We start from the raw sequence: 20,799 nt of genomic DNA on the forward strand, positions 1-20,799 counted from the left end.
AGGCACTTTGCAAAAAACAGGTCTGTTTTCTTTGGGAAAATGTGGTGTCCATGTTGTGTTTTGGGGCATTTCCTGTCGCGGGCACTAGGCTTACCCACACAAGTGAGGTACCATTTTTATTGGGAGACTTGGGGGAATGCTGGGTAGAAGGACGTTTGTTGCGCCCCTTCGATTCCAGAACTTTACAGCACCGAAATGTGAGAAAAAAAATGTTTTTTTTTGTCAAAGTTTGAGGTCTGCAAAGGATTCTGGGTAACAGAACCTGGTGAGAGTTCCACAAGTTACACCATCCTGGGTTACCATAGGTATCTAGTTTTCAGAAATGCCCAGGTTTGCTAAGTGCCTGCTGAGCTAGAGGCCAAAATCCACAGCTAGGCACTTTCCAAAAAACACATTAGATTTCAATGTAAAAATGTGATGTGTCCATGGTTTGTTTTGGGGCATTTCCTGTCGCGGGCACTAGGTCCACCCACCCAAGTGAGGTATCATTTTTATCATGAGACTTGTGGGAACACAGAATGGAGGAACAATTGTTATTGCCCCATGTCTTTCTCTACAGTTTTTCCTTCCAAATGTAAGGCAGTGTGTAAGAAAGAAGGGTATTTGAGAAATGCCCTGTAATTCACATGCTAGTAAGGAGTCCCCCAAGTTCAGAGATGTGCAAATAACCACTGCTTTTCAAAACCTTATCTTGTGCCCATAGTGGAAATGCAAAGGTTTCCTTGACACCTATTTTTCACTCTTTATAGTTTACCAAATAATTTGCTGTATACCCAGTATACAATGACAACCCATTGCAAGATGCAGCTCATTTATTGCCTCTGGGTACCTACAAGCCCTATGTATCCCCGCAACCAGAAGAGTCCTTCAGACATAATGGTGTATTGTTTTTAAAAATTTGCTATATCAGGAAAAAGTTACAGAAGAAAACATGGACAGAAATGGCAGTTTTTTTCAGCTCAATTTCAATATGTTTTTTATTTCAGCTGTTATTTTATGCAGGATCTACCTAAATGACCCCTTGATGAATTCATAATTTTGTCTACTTTTCAGAAATGTTTAGCTGTCCGGGATCCACCATTGGTTTCACACCCATTTCTGTCACTAACTGGACATAAATTAAGTTACAAATATCTACTTTTTTGTAAATAAATATTGTCATTACACATTTATTGATAGTGTAACTACTTAAAATAATTTGATTTAATGTCAAATTATTTCTAATGGGGTTCTATTTAGCTCCATTGTTTTCTACGGGAGGGTTTTGTACTACCACGTGTTGGCCATGTGTGGTGCTATACTTACTACTTATTTTTTTGCATTACCTTACATTTGTAGGTTATGCTCTATGCTTTTTTTCAGGAGGTGGGGACATGTAAGTTACACTTTTAGCAACTTTACACTCAGGTTTCCGTCTATAGGCAAAAGTAGTAAAGTTTCTCCAAAGTTTGAGAGTAAATGACACATGTAAATTTACTCACACGAGTAAGTTACTATTGTGAATAGACCTGCATGCCTAAAGTTGAGCAGAATCAAAAGGTTGTGGCTAGCGCCAGTCCTAAAATGATTACATGTTACACAATGTTACACAATGACTCATGTGGGCACAATTTTGCAGCTCATATTGTATAGTCAATTTACGTTTCCCAAAATGTCAGTGACTACCTTATCTTACTTTATATATGTATCGCTGTTATAAATCAACAACTATTTCTGGCAAAAGTTAAATATAGCTTGTATTTATATTGGCTGAATGTGTCTATTTAATCAATGATGTGGGTGGAATAATTCATGGATTATAAAAGCATGTGTCTACTCTGAGAACTAGAAAACATTTATATTTATAACATAAACACAGCATTTTCTTTTTTTGACACACCATTCTCTCTCACTTAACAAACATAAACTTAATTCTTCATCTGTTGTAAAATAATTTCTGTAATTTTCAGATAAATGCATATATTTTAAGCATATTGCATGTCCCAGACAACTTCTATGATGATATAACTAATGATTTATAGCAAATAAATTAATTTAGATTTGTAGATGCTCAAATACCTGTCCACCAGGTGTCTTGGCACTGATGACTGAGCAGGATACCATGCACAATATTTATTTAAAATAATATGCTTTCAAGAGCTTATGGAATACATAAAGACTGGTGATGAAATACATAAATAGAGGGAAAAAGTTGAAGACTGACAGCCTGATTAATATCTTGGTAAATGCAGGTCGAAAAGTAGCAGTGTAGTGGCCCACCATCAAAACTCTCTCCCTGCTCAATTTACATGTCAGCGGTCTAATGGACAAAGCTCTGCAAAGCCTCCTCTGTCTTTTTCATTCTCATTTTCCTCTATCAATGGAGTAATTCAATAAAAGCTGATGGAGGTGTTCCTGACATGATTCTACCCACCTGAAAAGCTGCCTCCACACCTAAAGTGGTAGCCTTTAGCCATTATAAGCTGAAATATGGTTCTCCACTGTTAGAAATGGGGTCTCTAGCTGGTTGGGACCCTCACTCTAGTCAGGGTAAGGAGCTACACACCAAAGATAACCCCTGCTCACCCACTTGGTAGCTTGGCACAAGTAGTCAGGCTTATCTCAGAACCAATGAGCAAAGTATTTGTAAACACACACACAGTAGCACTGTGAAAAGATGACAAAAGTACTCCACCCCAGTTTAGAAAAATATTCAATATTTAAATGAGTAAAACAAGACCAAAATGACAAAAAAACAACATACACATGTAAAGATATCACTTTTAATTGTAGTTCCTTGAAATCAATGAAGTACTTGAATGGGACAAAGTACCTGAGATGCATCAAAAACAAAGACGATGCGGGCCGCAGGGGAGGTGAAGTGTCAAAAGAGACAGAAATGCGTTGGATCCTTACTGTGACGTTGGTGATGCGGCACTTGAAACTCAGACTATGGTGGTTCTTCTGACGGGCAGCGACGGAAATCTGGGGCCTGCATGGAAAACGATGGTCATTGCGTCAAGCAGGGACCACACTCTGGTGTAGACAGTAGCAATGTGTTAAATTCTCGCAGCAATGCGTTGGTTCAGAATGGGTTGATGCGTTGATTTCTTCTTGCAGCACCAAACACATCCTTCAAGGGCCCAGACTGGATTTGGGACCACTTGGCAGGGTAGGGCTCTCAGCAGAGGAGCACAGGTGCTGGCCAATGAAGTCTTTGGTGTCCTTGAGGCTTTGTAGAAGGAGGCAAGCTCAACTCAAGCCCTTGGAGAACCTTGGAAAGCAGGATGGGGAAAGCAAAGTCCAGTCATTTTACTCCCAGGACAGAAGCAGAAATCAGCAGGCCAGCACAATAAAGCAACAGGGAGAGTAGCAATCCCTCCTACAGCACACAGCTCTTCTTCCTGGCATAATGTCCTCAACCCAGAAGTGTTCTGTGTGGGGACAGAGTTCCAGTACTTATTCCCATTTCTGCCATTGAAGTAGGCACACTTCAAAGAAAAGTATTTGTAGTGTACAAGACCCTAGATTTCCTGCCCTGGCCCCAGACACACTCTAGGGGGTAGAGACTGCTTTGTGTAAGGGCAGGCACAGCCCTATTTGGGTGCAAGTGTCAGCTCCTCCCTTTGTGCTAGTTCAGGAAGACCCATCAGGATATGCAGGGCACACCTCAACTCCCTTTGTGTGACTGTGTACAGTGAATTTATAAACAGCCCAACTGTCATCCTGACCTAGACGTTTGTTCCACAGGAAGGCAGAGGCACAGGATGGTGTAACAAGAAAATGCCCACTTTCCAAAAGTAGCATTTTCAAACTACCAATGTAAAAACCAATTTTACCAAAAGATGTGTTTTTAAATTGTGAGTTCAGAGACCCTCAATTCCATATCTTTATCAATGGGAAATTAGATAGTTAAAAAGAAATTAGATAGAAAAAAGATAGTTCAAGGCAACACAATGTTACCCTATGGGAATGATAGGCATTGCAATAGTGAAAAATGAATTTAGCAGTGTTTCACCATCAGGACATGTAAAACATACAGTACATGTCCTACCATTTAAAAACACTGCACCCTGCCCATGGGACTGCCTTGGGCCTACCTTGTGGGTTGCGTAAATGTAGTAAAAGGGAAGGTCAAAATGGCAGTTTAAAACTGTGCACACATACACTGATGTGGCAGGTCTGAAAAACGTTTACAAGGCTACTCATGTAGGTGCCAAAATCAGTACTGCAGGCCCACTAGAAGCTGTTGATCAACAGGCCCTAGGCACACATGGTGCACTACATTAAGGACTCACTAGTAAAAGAAATATGGCAATCATGGATAAACCAATCACCAATACAATTTAGAAAGAGAGCACTTGCACTTTAGCACTAGTTAGCAGTGGTAAAGTGCCCAGAGTCCTAAAGCCAGCAAAAGTGAAATAAATTCAGCACAGGCTCAAAAACAGGAGGTCAGAAACAAAAAGACAGGGGGAACCAAGCAAAAAGGGCCATTTCCAACAGCCACCTCTACTCCAAATTTTTGACCTCATGAATTTCTGCAAGGCGCTGCTTTCCCGCTCTTGAAGGAGAAGGACGAGTCACCACATTGCCGACAAAATGTTGCTTTATTATTATAACATTGTACTTATTGTTCACTTCTCTGTGGTCAGGGTGGATGCTGTGTTATAAGTATGTGTAATTCTTATATATATACCCAAGAAAGAAGTGACTCAAACAGATGATCTCACCAAAGAACAAAAATATATTTCTACTACAACGTTTCAGGACCGCCTTCCTCAGGTAGTATAAGATGGTTTGCCCAGTGGCGGCACTTGAGCAAAGGCCTCTATTTCTGTCCTGTACCTAAGAAGCATAATACAGCCAACATGAAAAGAGACCTAAAAACCTTTGAGAGAAGATGCAGACTTACAGAATACTTTAACAATAATTCTAATGTTGATCTGCCAAGCTACCTTCCAGATCCATTTAAGAAGTTGCGCCATCCCAAATCATGGACTCCTCAATGTGATAGAAATCCTGTTCTTGATACATACATTTTATCCATTAACAAACTCATCAAAGAATCAACACCTAAAAGGATTTTTGATAACATTACCAGAGAGGAAAGAAAAGCTCTCCACCACCTTCAACAAAGAACAGATGTCATTATAAAACCGGCAGACAAAGGTGGTGCAGGGGTTTCCATGAAAGTATGTGATTATATTGAGGAGGGAATGAGACAACTGATGGATACCAACACTTACACATCTTTAGAAACTGATCCCACAGAAGACTTGATCAAAGAAATCAAGAACATGGTTGCAGAGTACAGGAGCTTAAACCTCATTGATGAAACAACAGCAGATATACTTGTTCACCCCAAACCAAAGCATGGGAGATTTTATATGCTTCCCAAAATTCACAAAATTAACAATCCTGGACGCCCCATCATCTCTGGCAATGACACAGCCACTGAGAGACTATCTTTATTTGTCAGCCTGCACCTCCAACCCATTGTCCAAGAACTTCCATCATTTGTTAAGGACACCAGTCACTTTCTTCAGATTATTGAAAAATTAAATCAAACCAACATATTTGATGATGACACTCTTCTGGCTACATTTGATGTTACATCATTATACACCAATATACCACAAGCTGATGGGCTTATCGCATTATCTGAAGCTCTTAATAAAAGAACTGTGAAAAAAAATCAAAAATTGTGCTTACCAACTTTGCAAGAGTTATCTTTAAATCCAACAATTTCACCTTCAATGGTAAACACTATCTGCAGATAGAAGCATGAGCACTCAGATGGCACCTTCCTATGCAAATATCTTCATGGGCAAACTGGAGGACTATATACTTGCGAGTACTAACAACAAACCACTGCTATGGCTATGATACATTGATGACGTATTTATAATATGGAATGCAGGAAGCAGATGACTGGAGCAAATTACAGCTTTTATCAACAGTATCCATCCTACCATTAAATTCACTGGCAGCAATGCTAAACAGAAGAGTCATCTCCCTTTTCTGGATGTGTTCATGAACAAAAAATTATAACTGATCTGTACCACATGCCTACAGATGCTCATTTGTATCTAAACTGGACTTCATGTCACCCATGCCACACTAAACTCAGCATCATCTACAGCCAAGCAGTCAGAATAAGACGCATCTGCAGCAATGAAGACACTTGTAAAGACCATCTACAGGAGCTTGTTACATTATTTAAAAAGCGAGGCTATCCTCTGCATATCATTCTGCAACAAATTGACAGGTCTTTGCAGTTACCCAGGGAAGCACTTATTTGGAATACCAACAGAAGAAACAAAAGTGACAGAATACCATTTGTGGTTGATTATAATCCATCAGCTCCCAACTACAGAAATATAATACAAACAACTTTTCCCTTACTATCCACTTGTGAAAAATTGCAAAAGCTTTTTCCAAAACTGCCAGTCATTGCTTACCGCAGAGCTCCCAATTTACGATCGCTTATTGTGAGAGCTGAACTTAAGCAAGCTGTAACAAATGCAGGAGTTCATTGCTGTGATTCTAAAAGGTGCATCACATGTGTATACCTTTTACAAACATCATCAGTAACTAGCTCTGTTACAAGAAGGACCTATGGAATAAGACAGCATCTTACATGTTGATCAACATGCATTATTTATGTGATTCAGTGCCAACACCAAAGCTGTAAAAAACAATATGTAGGCCAAACAGTGAATGACCTCCGTACACGATTCAGGAACCACAAATCAGCAATAATTAACAAGAAACTTGACCAGCCTGTAGCCAATCATTTTAAACTTGAGGACCATTTACTATCAGATTTGAAGATTTTCCCTGTGGAGCATGTTCTAAAGGAAGAACTACTGGACATCAGAGAAAACTTCTGGATGTACCATTTAAAATCACTGAATCCAGATGGACTGAACATCACTGACAATACCACTTGATTTCTGCGTATCTGAAGAGTTTTCAGGACTGCATTGATTCCACATTCCAATTGGAATCTTCAATCATGATGAGTTTTGAAAATCCAGCAGTGTCAGCAGTGAAGCCACTGAGAAAACCATCTTATACTACCTGAGGAAGGTGGAAGCTGAAACGTTGTAGTAGAAATATATTTTTGTTCTTTGAGATCATCTGTTTTAGTCACTTCTTTCTTGGATATTAATATGACTCATTGCATCCTTTGGGATCCAGATTTTTGCCCTGGCTGGCTGTTGTTTTCTTGTGATCCTTCATCTTCTAGTATAAATATATATATATATATATATATATATATATATATATATATATATATATATATATATATATGTATATATATATGTCATATTTTTGTGGGCACCTTGATATCACTGAGACTTCATCCAGTGGCTCTCCACCATAGCTGATGTTCAAAGTACGAAGAGACTATTTTACCAATACCAATCTGGTCTCAGTATTCGAGCAGAGCTCCAACACAGTTATCCTTCATTTTGGACTTTGCTAGCGCAACCAGATTACCACAGTTGGCGCTTTGTTCTTTTTGTCCCTAATTTTCTAATGTAAATATTTTAAATCATATATACAGCTGTTCTTATTGGATTTTATCAGTTAAATTATTGAGTGTTTTAAAATCTCTTTTTTTCTCATACATTTTGAGTTCATTAATCATTCAGGGTTGCCTGTTCTTGTTTCCAAGGTACCAGATGATTAAGCATTAGTTAATGTTAAGACCTTTGAGGTTCACCCTGCCAAGAGTTTTGTTCATTATTTGAAGTCGGTTCTCACCCTCTTCAACCCAATAACACAATGTATTACTGTTGGACTTTTTTGCTTATGCAGGGTCATCCCCAATCTTTTTGTCTCCTGCCTCCTATTTTTTCTGACCTGTTGCTGTTGGGTTTTGAACTCTGATCACTTTACCACTGCTAACCAGTGTTAAAGTGCATATGGTCTCTGCGCAAATTGTATGTGATTGGTTTATCCATGATTGGCATATTTGATTTACTTGTAAGTCCCTAGTAAAGTGCACTAAAGGTTCCAGGGCCTGTAAATAAAATTCTACTAGTGGGCCTGCAGCACTGGTTGTCCACCCACATAAGTAGCTCTGTAATCATGTCTCAGACCTGCCACTGCAGTGTCTGTGTGTGCAGTTTTAACTGTAAATTCGACTTGGCAAGTGTACTCACTTGCCAGGCCTAAAGCTTCCCTTTTCTTACATGTAAGGCACCCCTAAGGTAGACCCTATGTAGCCCCAAGGCAAGGTGTAGTGTATGGTTAAGGTAGGACATATAGTAATGTGTTTTGTATGTCCTGACAGTGAAATATTGCTAAATTTGTTTTTCACTGTTGCAAGGCCTGTCCATCTCATAGGTTAACATGGGGGATACATTTAAATCTGTTTAAAGTGTAGATTCCCTTTGGGAGCGGATGAACATATGGAGTTTGGGGTCTCTGAGCTCACAATTTAAAAATACATATTTTAGTAAAGTTGGCTTTAAGTTTGTGGATACCCTGTCTGGGTCAGTTTGACAACTGGGCTGGTTGCACCTCACATTAGACAGTGACACAAAGGGAGCTGGGGTGTAGCCTGCATATCCTGATGAACCATCTGTGCTAGGAGGGAGGGGAGGAGTGGTCACTCACACCTGAAAGGGCTGTGCCTGCCCTCACACAATGCAGTCTCCAACTCCCTGGTGAGTGTCTGGGGCCTGGCCTGGGCAAGGCAGGATTTCACATTCCAAACAGACTTTACTTTGAAGTAGGCCTACTTCGAAGGAGAAATTGGGTATAAGAAGGGCACCCAAAACCACAGACTTTAGATCACTTCTGGACATCAAGTGGAACGCTCTGCGTGGAGAAGAGCTGAAGAGCTGAGGAGAAGTGCTTCCCTGCCTGTGACTGTGCTTTGTGGAGCCATCCTGCAGTTGCTGCTTCTGCCAGAGTAAAAGGGCAAAGACTGGACTTTGTGTGCCTTCCATCTTGTGAAGAAATCTCCAAGGGCTTGATTTAGATCTTGCCTCCTGTTGTTTGAAGTCTCAGGGACAGCAAAGACTTCTCTCTGCCAGCACCTGGAGTCTCTGGAGAGACTCCTACTCTGCCCTGTGGAGCCCATCCAGTTCCTGGGACCCTGAAAGGAGAAGCCGGCAGCATAAAGACAAGGAAATCCATACACAGAGCGCCGTGCAGGAAAAGATTGACGCAACTCTGATCTGCAGCTGAGAAACGACGCTCACATGAAACGCAACCGAAGAATCGACGTACAGAGCAGGAGGAACGACGCGCAGCATCACTGACGGAGGCTGGGTGATCACAACCTGTGCTGCAGGGTTTTCGGATCATCGTGCGGCTGGATTTCCGACTCAAGTACCGATGTGTGTGGAAAAACAACGCAAGACCTGCCCGGACCCGAGAGTGCTGACCGGATCGACGCATCGCTCTCCTGCAGAGAGAAGAAACGACACGCCCGACCCGGCGTAAAGAGAAACTACGCACGGTCCAGCTCGTGAGTGGAATCAACGCCTCAGCAAGCCCTTTTTTGATGCACACTCGCCCGTGCTGGGTTATGTTTGACGCGCACCAGGTACATTTTCACACTAGCAGCAATAGCGTGTGTTTAAAACTACTTAAAGACTCTTTTTGCATTTTTATTGATAACTTGACCTGTGTATTGTGGTTTTTTGTCATTTTGGTCTTGTTTTGTTTAAATAAATATTTCCTATTTTTCTAAACTGGTGTTGTGTCATTTTGTAGTGTTTTCATTAAGTTACTGTGTGTGTTGGTACAAATACTTTACACCTAGCACTCTGAAGTTCAGCCTACTGCTCTGCCAAGCTACCACGGGGGTAAGCAGGGGTTAGCTGAGGGTGATTCTCTTTTACCCTGACTAAAGTGAGGGTCCTTGCTTGAACAGGGGGTAACCTAACTGTCAACCAAAGACCCTATTTCTAACAATTACAGAAGGTTGTTTTGTGAAAGAAAACCTTGTAAGAATTCTAACTTCACAAATCATTTGAAATTAGCAAAACCAAACATGTTTATTTGGCTGTTTCTAAATTGCAACAATTGCCATGTGAGGAGGACATAAGAATGTTAGTAGTTTGTAAAAAATTACATTGTCAAAAATAATAAAATGCCATCACTGGAAACCTGGGCCTACTGTTAGTGGCACACTCACAGTAGGCCAGCAGAAATGTGAAAGCTGTAGTGGACTACAATAGCTTGATGATCTGCTACAAGATCAACTTTTGATCCAATCTGTAAACTACTTTTGAACTGAGTATATTTTTTGGAAGATAGAGTTTTTCAGTGGTTCCAAGTTAGAAGAAGTAGCCAAACAGTGCTCCACTGACATGGCAGACTGCTTTGGCCACAGGTGGTGCTACTCTGAAATTGCTGCTGTGGACAACATTTTAGTGGGACTCTGAGCAAGGTGCATTCGTCCATCAATGCTCCTTTGGTAGATGGCATTTCTGGATGGGTCCACTCTGAACATGGTGTGTTAAACTTTGTGTACAGAAATTACACTTATAAAATGTATGCGATTAAAAAATAATAATGCAAATAAAAGTGACTGAATGAAAATATGTCTTTGCTAAAGGCAGATTTAGCAAAAAATGCACTAGCTAATTACAGGTTTAGTGCTGGATACCTAGCAGTTTTCTCATCAATGGTGTTAATGGCAACATTACTTTACCATAGGTCATCAAGTTTGGAAGTTCTTTAATAATCTGTCTCGTTTTTACACTATCTTTTGGGAAGTAACACGAGATACACAATTGCTGCCAGGGACAGGAGACACACAAAATTATCTGTTTAAATGGTTCAGCATTCTCAATCTGTGATGGCATCTAGGGCCTCATTACGAGTCTGACCACACATTACAACCCTGACTGTTGGACCTCCGGGGGACCATCGTCACCGACAGGAACAAGGTTCCCAAAAGGCTAGTGGAGGGCAGGCTCATGGTCAGACACAGCAGCGCTGAACTCAGCGCCCCTGTGCTGCTCACAACTCCTGTTTCTCCACCATCAAAAGGCTGGTGGAAACACAGTGCCTGTGGTATGGGCAGTGCAGGGACTCCCGCCCAACACCTTTGGAATACACACTGTCTGCTATGGCAGACAGAGTGTATTCCGAGGGCCACTGTGCAATGACATCGACCTCGGCTTCATTACAAGCTGAGGCCAATGGCGCTGCATGGTTTCCACTGGGCTGACAAGCAGAAACCTCAGTTTTGTGAGGTTTCCACCGTTCAGCTCAGTGGAAACCTAATAAAGAGCCTTGGGGGGGGGGAGACTGCCAGCTCCGCTGTGGTCTCCTCTCCACGAGGCTGGCAGGCCGACAGTCAGCCCACTAGCCTCATAATGAGACCCCTGGAGTTGATGACACATATACTCTCATTATGTATCGTTTACTTTTGTAATAATGTTCAACGTAAATTGTGAATGTACACATGACCATTCACAAAACATGACCAATGTGGCACAAAAATCAGAGTAAGGCCAGAAAAGTAATCTTAATAAATGTGTTTTCTGGGCATCAATCTGAAATCTGAAATTAAGAGCACTATAAAAATATTGGATTTAGCTGTGAAAGGTAGATGGCCTTGCTTTGATTCTCTCTGCTACAAAATCACATTGTAAGCACTAGAAGTAGGAGACCTATATTATCATACTAACTGTTTTTTTGTTTGTATGTGGTAAGAATTTGCCCCAACAATTTGTTTATTTCAGTATTGTATAGTTTTCTACCTAAGGACAATGGTTTAGGGCTCAAAACGCTTAGTAAAAGACATTATTGAAAGAAAAAAAAATGTTATAAATTAAATATACACTTACAAGGGACAGTTGTAATTCTTAGCTTCATTTAGGAAGATGTGGATATGTTAGGCTTTTAAGTGTATACAAACACACTGCAAAATAGTAGGTTATGTCTGTAAAAAACAATACATATGTCTTTTCCCAACTTTTTATATGGACCATTGGTTGGCAAATATGTACGGCACACCGTAGTACAGCAATTACATTTTCCCCTATCTGTGTAGCTACTTAATTTTGCCTTTAGATGACTCCAGCATTCAGTGGGCATAATGAGACATTCTGGGACACCCTGAAAATGATATTTTTACCACACATGAAAACCACACGTGCACTCACCCCCTTGTGGCAAAGTATTTTTTAGTCTCAGAGTTCAACACAGTGGGCCAGCCCCATGGCACTTTACTCTCCATCCAGCAGTGGGTAGGCTACGCCACTATATAGGCTAAGGATGCACTGCACCCACTTCGGCTCCCACAAGGACGTCTCCAGCCAGACCTCTGCTGTTATTCGGGTCCAGAGTCACAGGTCCTCCATTTGCTTGTGGCAATGCAGGCTATAGCGCCCTGTGGATCTTCAGGTTTGTCAACTTCCAAACGACGCCCTTCGAGATTTGGCTTTTTTTTTGGTGTCAGCTGACTTAGACATAGGGTAAAAAATGAATGGAAAGCAATTGTTAATATTTTCTGTGCATCATTACAAATTTCAATCCAAGATTTTAAAAGCTAAAGCTCATTAGTTAAGCATTATCTGGTGATTCACCGCTAATATTGTACCACCCTCTCAAAGATGTAGAGACTGGTGTAGTGACTCTGCAAACTGGGATGCTGAACTCCAGCACCCAGTGAACGTGCTCTGTCCCAAAAATGTATTCACCACTTGGTAAAAATAAGTTAACACAGATTTGCACATTACATTTACCTGTACGGTGCTAGTAGATGATACTTACCAAACCTATGGCCTCAAACTAAATGTCATTTGATGCGCTCCAGCACTGATTGTGCAAGCCCTGAAATGACAGTTAGGATTTGCCACTAGGCCTGAAAGACGGTCTACCTTGGAAGTAAAAAGAGATTCAACAATTCGTATGATAGAAATTAACAAAGTTAACTTACCTATATGTCCTATGTTTTTATGTGTGCTCCGCAAAGGTGACAAATGTGAACCTATCTATTTATTACCTATAAGGTTCAATTGTAAATGTCCAGATAAATGGGTGCATGGTTAGAAAAAACAGGTCCACATGACTTAGCAGGGAGAATTCACAAAAATGATTGGAGCTTATTATAGGCTGCTAGATACATTGGATAATATGATATATACTTTATTAAGTATATTAAATATTACTTCCAGATGAAGGTAGCTAGCAAAATTGTGCAAGTTGTCAAGTTATTATTACTTACCTTAAAACCAACACCTTCCTAAAGTTATATTTAATCTAATTATTTTAGAAAAGTAGCTCAAAAAATACTTTTTAGAGTCGCCTACAACATTCCTTTAATGACCTTTCCTAATTGGTCAGCAGCAGACAGCAGCTGTGGCCTGACCTGTAATTTTGTGTGAAGTAATTACAGGAGCTAGGAAGAATAAAGACATTTCGGGGATGGAGATTTATTTTCCTGATGCAGCCTGGGAGAGGGAGTGACCTGGTAGGCTACGTGCACTTAAATGGCTTGGAGCCATGAAAGCACATTTGTCACAGAGCCCATGCCCACCTCCATTTTGAATGAAGCCAGATAGGGAATTCACACTTAAATTTGATTAAGGATTAATGTGAAGTGGGAACATAGTCACTAGATAGGCACAAATCATTGTTGGGCTAGTGAGCCACACACAGGAAAGGGAAACCTTTGGCACGTTTGTGTGAGATTGTTACATTGTGTGGCATTTCGATGCGCACTTCCTCGAAGTAGTCACCGAGTGTGTAGCCAACTGTTGGCCTATCGTCTTGTGAGCCCCCTTCTACAACTTTGCACAAGCTTTGTATAAAGAAAAAATTGTAAACCCTACATTTTTAACATTTCACATCTGTAAGGGTGAAAATAAAAATCATTAGGCCTGACATTCACTGTACATAAAGCAGGGTAAAATTAATTAACAATGTAAAAATCCAAGTGCTGTCATGGTGGTTTATAAGAGATATAGGGGGTCATTCTGACCCTGGCGGTCATGGACTGACGGTGCTTCCTGGCCAATTCTGACCGCAGCGGTAAAGCCGCGATCAGAAAAGGGAAACCGGCGGTTTCCCGCCGGTTTTCCCCTGGCCATAGGAATCCTCCATGGCGGCGCTGCAAGCAGCACCGCCATGGGGATTCCGACCCCCTTCCCGCCATCCTGTTCCTGGCGGTTCTTACCGCCAGGAACAGAATGGCGGGAACGGGTGTCGTGGGGCCCCCTAACAGGGCCCCAGCAAGATTTTCAGTGTCTGCTTTGCAGGCGCTGAAAATCGCGACGGGTGCCACTGCACCTGTCGCACCCCTTCAACTCCGCCGGCTCCATTCGGAGCCGGTTTCATTGTTGAAGGGGCTTTCCCGCTGGGCCAGCGGGCGGCCTTCTGGTGGTCGCCCGCCGGCCCAGCAGGAAAGTCAGAATGACCACTGCGGTCATTTGACCGCAGTACGGTCTTCTGGCGGTTCCCGCCAGGCGGGCGGCTTCCGCCGCCCGCGGGGGTCAGAGTGACCCCCATAGTCTTGTCCACCCAAACATTCTAGTAATTATGTGACCCACAGGGCAAAGCCATAGGACTTGAAACAAATGCAGACTTTAAAAATTTCAAACCAAAAGTCTTAAATAACATGCACACATTTATATTTATAAAATAAGATATACAACCTCAAAAAACAACCAATAAAGAGGACACGTTGATAGACACTGAGGTAGATCATTAAAAGTACATCTTACAGGCCTATACAACATTCTTTTTACCTAAGAGTCAATCCCCGCCACTCAGCATGCCATTTTAATGCCCTGCTCCCAGGGCTGCACAAGTTCACAACTGTCCTGAGAGACATGCATTATACATAATAGGGTGTGCTTTCCTTGTTTGTGCATGGCACACCTGTTTGAAGGGGTGCCATGGTGCAAACAAGGAAAGTGCACCCTATTTTGTAATAACACCCCTGGTGTAAGACACACCATTGACTTTGTTAACAATTCTATCCCATATTTGTCTTTTTTGGGAGATAGGATAATCTGGACATGGACTTTGGACAATTGTGACTCTACCTTAAGAATCTAATCCACCGTTTCCGATAATTCATTATCCGTAAACCTGGATTTCTTCTCCCGCCAAGGTAAAATATTATAAACTACAGAAAATTGTATTTTTTTAAAAGGTAACGAGGAAAAAACATTGCTCCTGTGTGTGGCTCCTGCTGCTTCACTAGAGAAAAGCAAAGGATTGTTGGATGTGAAGGGGTGTGTTTTTATTGAAAAAAAACAGTATTTAACTAATGAAGCTCAGCTGTGTTCAATGTACCTGAAACATAAATGGCAAACGTATCATCCATGCCATTACTCCATCTCAAGAGCCTTGCACCACCCCTGGACAAATATAATTTGGCAGGTGGAGAACTGCATGTCTGATGTTGATGGAGTAGAATACGACTGCAGCCAAATGTACTCCCCCGACGGAAGAGAGCCATCAGATGTAGGGATAGTCAAGTCTGACAGAGATTATCCTGCTACTACATTATAAATTGGGCAGGCACACTTCTGCCTTTTATTGTGGATGGTTTCAATCCTTCATCACAGAGGACAGATGGCCCAACAGCCAATATATATATTAGGCTGTGAGTTCCTGTTTGTTGTATTGGATATTATAGATTGCCAGTCTAGTACAATAATTCATCCTACATATAGTCACTCCCTGGTTCTGATTGAAAGCATGATGTTAGTCAAACAACTCTGAGAACAATGTAAAGAGGAAGTAGAACTCTGTTTGAGGAGGAACCTGAATGACTTGCAGTACCCTTTCACCAATGGCTGAGTTTTTTTTTTTAATCTTTAAATATTGTATGTATACATATATTTTATGTATTTTTCAAAACACTAACCTTCTCCAGAGCTTGAATCTTTGGTTTCATTCTCTTTCATAAGGAAAAATATAGGGCCTTATTATGATTTTAGCCATCCACAAACAGCTATGGAGGCGGCGGTCCAACCCCCGTTGATCTGGCGGTCAGTACACTATATTACGAGTATGGTGGTTACACTAACAAAAGATCGCCAGTGGTCCGCAGGCACCACCAGGTAGGACAGACTGCCATGGTCAAGAGGAAGCAAAAACAGGTATGCGGAGCCTGTGTTGCCAATGGTCTCATTACAAGGTTGCACAACACCATTGTGACTGTGGCGGCCCAACCACCACGTATCAGAAGACAGAAATGGACAGTGTAAAGGGAGACACTCACCTGCAGGCAGATTTACATGCCCGGTGCCACCATGAAGCCCTTCACAAACGTCATGCGGCTGCTCCTGCTCATTCAAAGAAAACAAAATTAACACTGCAGTGGACACCAACAACCATGAGTACACACACCCAACGGTATCATTATCTTTAAAAACTGTATGTTGCACCTTCTTACACATCATGGGGGGCATGCCACAAGCAGGAGGTACACCTCTCAAACCACCCAAACCCATGAATATACATCAAAACAGACACACACACAGTCACTATACACCCCCTTTGGGCTGCACACACACACTGCACTGCAGCACTACACAAATACAAACTGCCACACAGCTCAGGCACAGGGACATTGAGGGCTACACATTGTCACAGCACTGGCCAGGGGATGTTCATGCATATACCACACATTTGTATTGAAGTGGTATGGAACACAAACAACACCACCATGAAACATCTCAGCAATACACACATACATCCCACACATCACAGCGCAATGGAAGCACAATGGCATGCACTAAACACAGAGACACAAATAGGCAAAGAAAACATGACAACTATACCAGCACAAAGAGGGGCATACGGGACACCCAGGGAAGGGGACTGCACTATGACATAAATCACTTTGAACATGCCCCTCAAACAACATGCACACAGGAAATGGCCCTACATGAGTCCCAGGGACAAACAATACTAAACCAAAATGTCATGCACATATGAACAATGGGGAAGGGCTAGTCAGCAAAGCACATAGAACTCTTACTGCAGGAACTAGCTGCAAGAGACTCACACCTAAATGGACACATGCACAGGCAAATTCAAACACAGCAAGCACAACTGAACACCATCCATGTCCACACAAACGCAACTCAAGATAACACACATCAGATACCTGCAGAAGCCTTATCAGAAGGAGAAGTCGAACACCATACATGCCCACATTGCACAACACAAAAAGATGTGCTTACCATACTAAATACTTCACAATGCCATGACACCAACATTGCATTTACACACACATACCTATACATACAACATATACCTTTCTCTTAGGGCACACCAGCACTGCACACAAACTCACATACTGCAAACACTAGCACATGGAGCAGTAAGCAGGCCCAAACACACACACAACTGGAACAACATAACCAAAGTCACTCAGGAACAACATCAAGCTAGAAAAGGATTTGCAGGGCAAAGGTGTGCTAAAATAAAACGCTTGTGTTTATTAAATCAAAAAGTTCTACAATTCCAAAGGCCATTGGCCAACCCAAAGATTTACATATATAGCACAGTGTTGTGGATAAACTTCACTCCCAACTGCCAGGGAACATCCACAGGAAGGGGCATCAAGGGGGCAGGCAGGCACCTCAGGGACTATCGGTTGGGGGATCAGATTTGGGAGGGGGTTTGGCTTGAGAGAGGTGTGATAGGGACAGGGCTATGGTAGGGGTAGGGGAGGCCTTGGAAGTGGAATGAACAACCTTGGAGCTAGGGGAGAACAGGGGTAAGACCAAGGTCACATAGGAACAGTTTTTTGACACACAGGGAGGGTCATCAGAAGAGGGTCTGGATTTGGTGGTTGAGGGAGTGGATGTCTGATGTGTAGGACTGGATGTTGTGGGTGCGTGCTTATGGGAGGTATGCTTGTGTGGTGAGTGTCTGTTGGGTGGGTGAGTGAGGGTGTTTATATGTCTTTGGCTTATGGAGGGTGGAGGTTCTGGAGATGCTGTGGTCAGTGGCTGGATGAATGTCTGTTAGGGTGGTGACTGCTGGTATGGTGGATGTGGTAGGTGGATGTGTGTCTAGCTGTGCTGTGTGTGGTGCTTATGATGGATGTCTGTGGGTCTGCTGGGGTGGTGTCTGCAGGTAGGATGCATATGGTGGCTGTGTCAGTGACTGTTGTAGTGGTGTCTGTAGGTATGCTTGATGTCATGTGCGTGATGCTGGGGTGGTGGGGTGTTATGGGAAGTTGTTACTGTTAGTGTGTCTGTAGGTGGATGTTGTTTGTGTGCATGCCAGTGTGTCTTGTGGTGCTTGTGTGTGCTCTGTTTGTCTGTTGAGGTGGATGTCTGCAGATCTGTTCATGTGCTTTGGGTAGGTAGGGAAAGGGGGCTTTGGACTCGGAAGAGGGAGGTAGAGGGGGGACAGAGGGTGGGGTGGGACTGGTTGCCTTCAGTGTGGAAGCCAGAGCCTGAAAAGATCTCTCTAGGCCAGCCATTGCACAATGAATGCCTTCCAGGAACACGTTTGTTGGTTGCAGTTGGCTCATCTGTCCCTGAATGCCATTCACAATGGCTGACTGTCCCACAGAGATACTTCTCAGGTGGTCAATAGCCTCCTCACTGAGGGCAGCAGGTGTAACAGGGGCTGGTGCAGAGGTGTCCGAGGTAAAGGAGATCCCCACCCACTGGGTGGGGAGCTACAGGGTGGGCAGTGATAGAATGGGGTGGTGGACAAAGATGGTGATGGGAGATGCCCTGATGAGTCCACCACAACTACCAGTGGCCACTGGAGGAGGAATCCAAGAATGATGATGATGCAGATCCGGTCCTCCCTGTGGTACTCCCCTCACCCTCTGGGGCACTGGGTCCTTCCGTGCCATTTGTCTCTTCACCCCATGTCCCATGGCCAGAAGTGTTCCCACTTGGCTCATCTCCATCTCCTCTGCTTGCCTGTGCTGATGTGGCAAGGTAAAAGAGGAATATGGTCATCACATGTGCATGATAACACCTGAACCACAAAGCACATTGACTACCAATACCATAATGTCTACTAGGCCTTTGCAAAACTACTCATCTAAGTGGTGCGTACATGTGCCATGACATATGCATGCATGCCATCTGGATTTACTTCATTGGCCCACAGTAAAATCTGGACCTCAGACAACTACAATTGCATGGGTGAAGTCTTGGAACCACACTAACCATACAACATTTAGGACTTCTCTTCATCCTCAAAGCTGTCCCACATGCAGCATAACTCAGTCAACAAATGGCAAACAACAGTATCCCATTGTAAATTCCGTTCTCACACACCCAATAGGATGTCAAGCTTCATCACTGGGCAACCTCCTCATCACACCAGCGCTGCAATGTCTGACGGGTCACACCTTATAAAGGTGATGGTACTTAACCGGCTATCCTATACCAAAATTGGTCAGATCTATGATGAATGCTGGCTATCATTGTATGTAGGCGAGAGGAAGAAGTGAAAGTTAAAATTGGCTCAGAACCATAACCATCATATTTAATAGTTCAGAAATAGGTTAAGGATTTTTTCTATCTACCACACTTGGGACTGGTTATGAACCGATTGATCACGGTTTTTAATTACACTGTGCACTATAACTTCTGTGCAAACGAATATGTGTTTTTGCTTTTTACACAGGGTGTCTTGCTGACTAAAATGACTCTGACTTGCAGTCTACATAAGTAAGTGACCGACCAGCACTTATCTTTTTTCATATTAGTATAGGAGAAGTAGTAGTAGCGGTCCTGAATAAGCGTCACCGGATCAGTAGTGACCACTTAGACGCAAAACATGTTGACCTAGTACCATAGGATTTTGGGGCACTAGCTATTTTCCTTTGTTGGAGTGCAGCCAAGCATTATCTCAATCAGCACTCCCGGCCTTATTTTTAATCTTGGCCTTAACCTACTTCTGAACTATTAAATAGGAAGGTTATGGTTCTGAGCCAATTTGAACTTTCACTTCTTCCTCTCTCCTACATACACCGATAGTCAGCATTCATCATAGATCTGACCAATTTTGGTATAGGATCGCCGGTTAAGTAATATCACCTTTATAAGGTGTGGCCCGTCAGACATTGCAGTGCCGGTCTGACGAGGAGGTTGCCCAGTGATGAAGCTTGACAACCTATTGGGTGTGTGAGGTCTCTCCTTAGCTACTGACTATTACTAGCCCTGTGTATATCTGTATTCTTTTTCATTTATGGAACAGTGTACTTTGTAATTTTTCATGAGCTGTATTTGGGTGAGTGTACATTGGACCAATAATCTCCCTGTTCCCTCCTTTATTGTAACACATGCACACATACCCAGACACATGGCAGAGTACAGTGATCCACAACCTACTTACCTTTGGCCGGTAACATATAGGAAGAGTTGTCTGTTGGATAGAAATTACACCAACTGGAACAACAATCAGTAAATGAATGATCACTGATCTGAGAATTCCCCCCAGTTTGTCCTAGGTCCCAGGTCAAAAAGGCAAGGCACACCAGTTTGGTACACATGACATGTCAACACAAAGAAACTCCCATCTACTATGTGACAAATGGCTCAGCCCTCATTGTTTATGGGGCAGGCAGGAATTTGCCATGTACTCACCCACTTGTGGCTGCTGTGCTGCCCGCAAACACCCGGAGAAGCCATAGCCAGAATGCTGACCATTGGGGGGGTCATGGTCCAGCGGGCACTCCACCCACGTTGGGAGGACAGCCCCAGCAGGGCCTCCGCAATCTTCCAGGCCCAACGTCTTAGGTACTCCCACCTCTTGGAACAGAGGGTGATCTACCAGCTATAGACCCCCAGGATCCTCACCTAATTGGCAATGGCTCTCCAAATCCCTTTCTTCTAA

The sequence above is a fragment of the Pleurodeles waltl genome, chromosome 9 (genome assembly GCF_031143425.1).
Source record: "Pleurodeles waltl isolate 20211129_DDA chromosome 9, aPleWal1.hap1.20221129, whole genome shotgun sequence".
Taxonomy (NCBI): Eukaryota; Metazoa; Chordata; class Amphibia; order Caudata; family Salamandridae; genus Pleurodeles; species Pleurodeles waltl.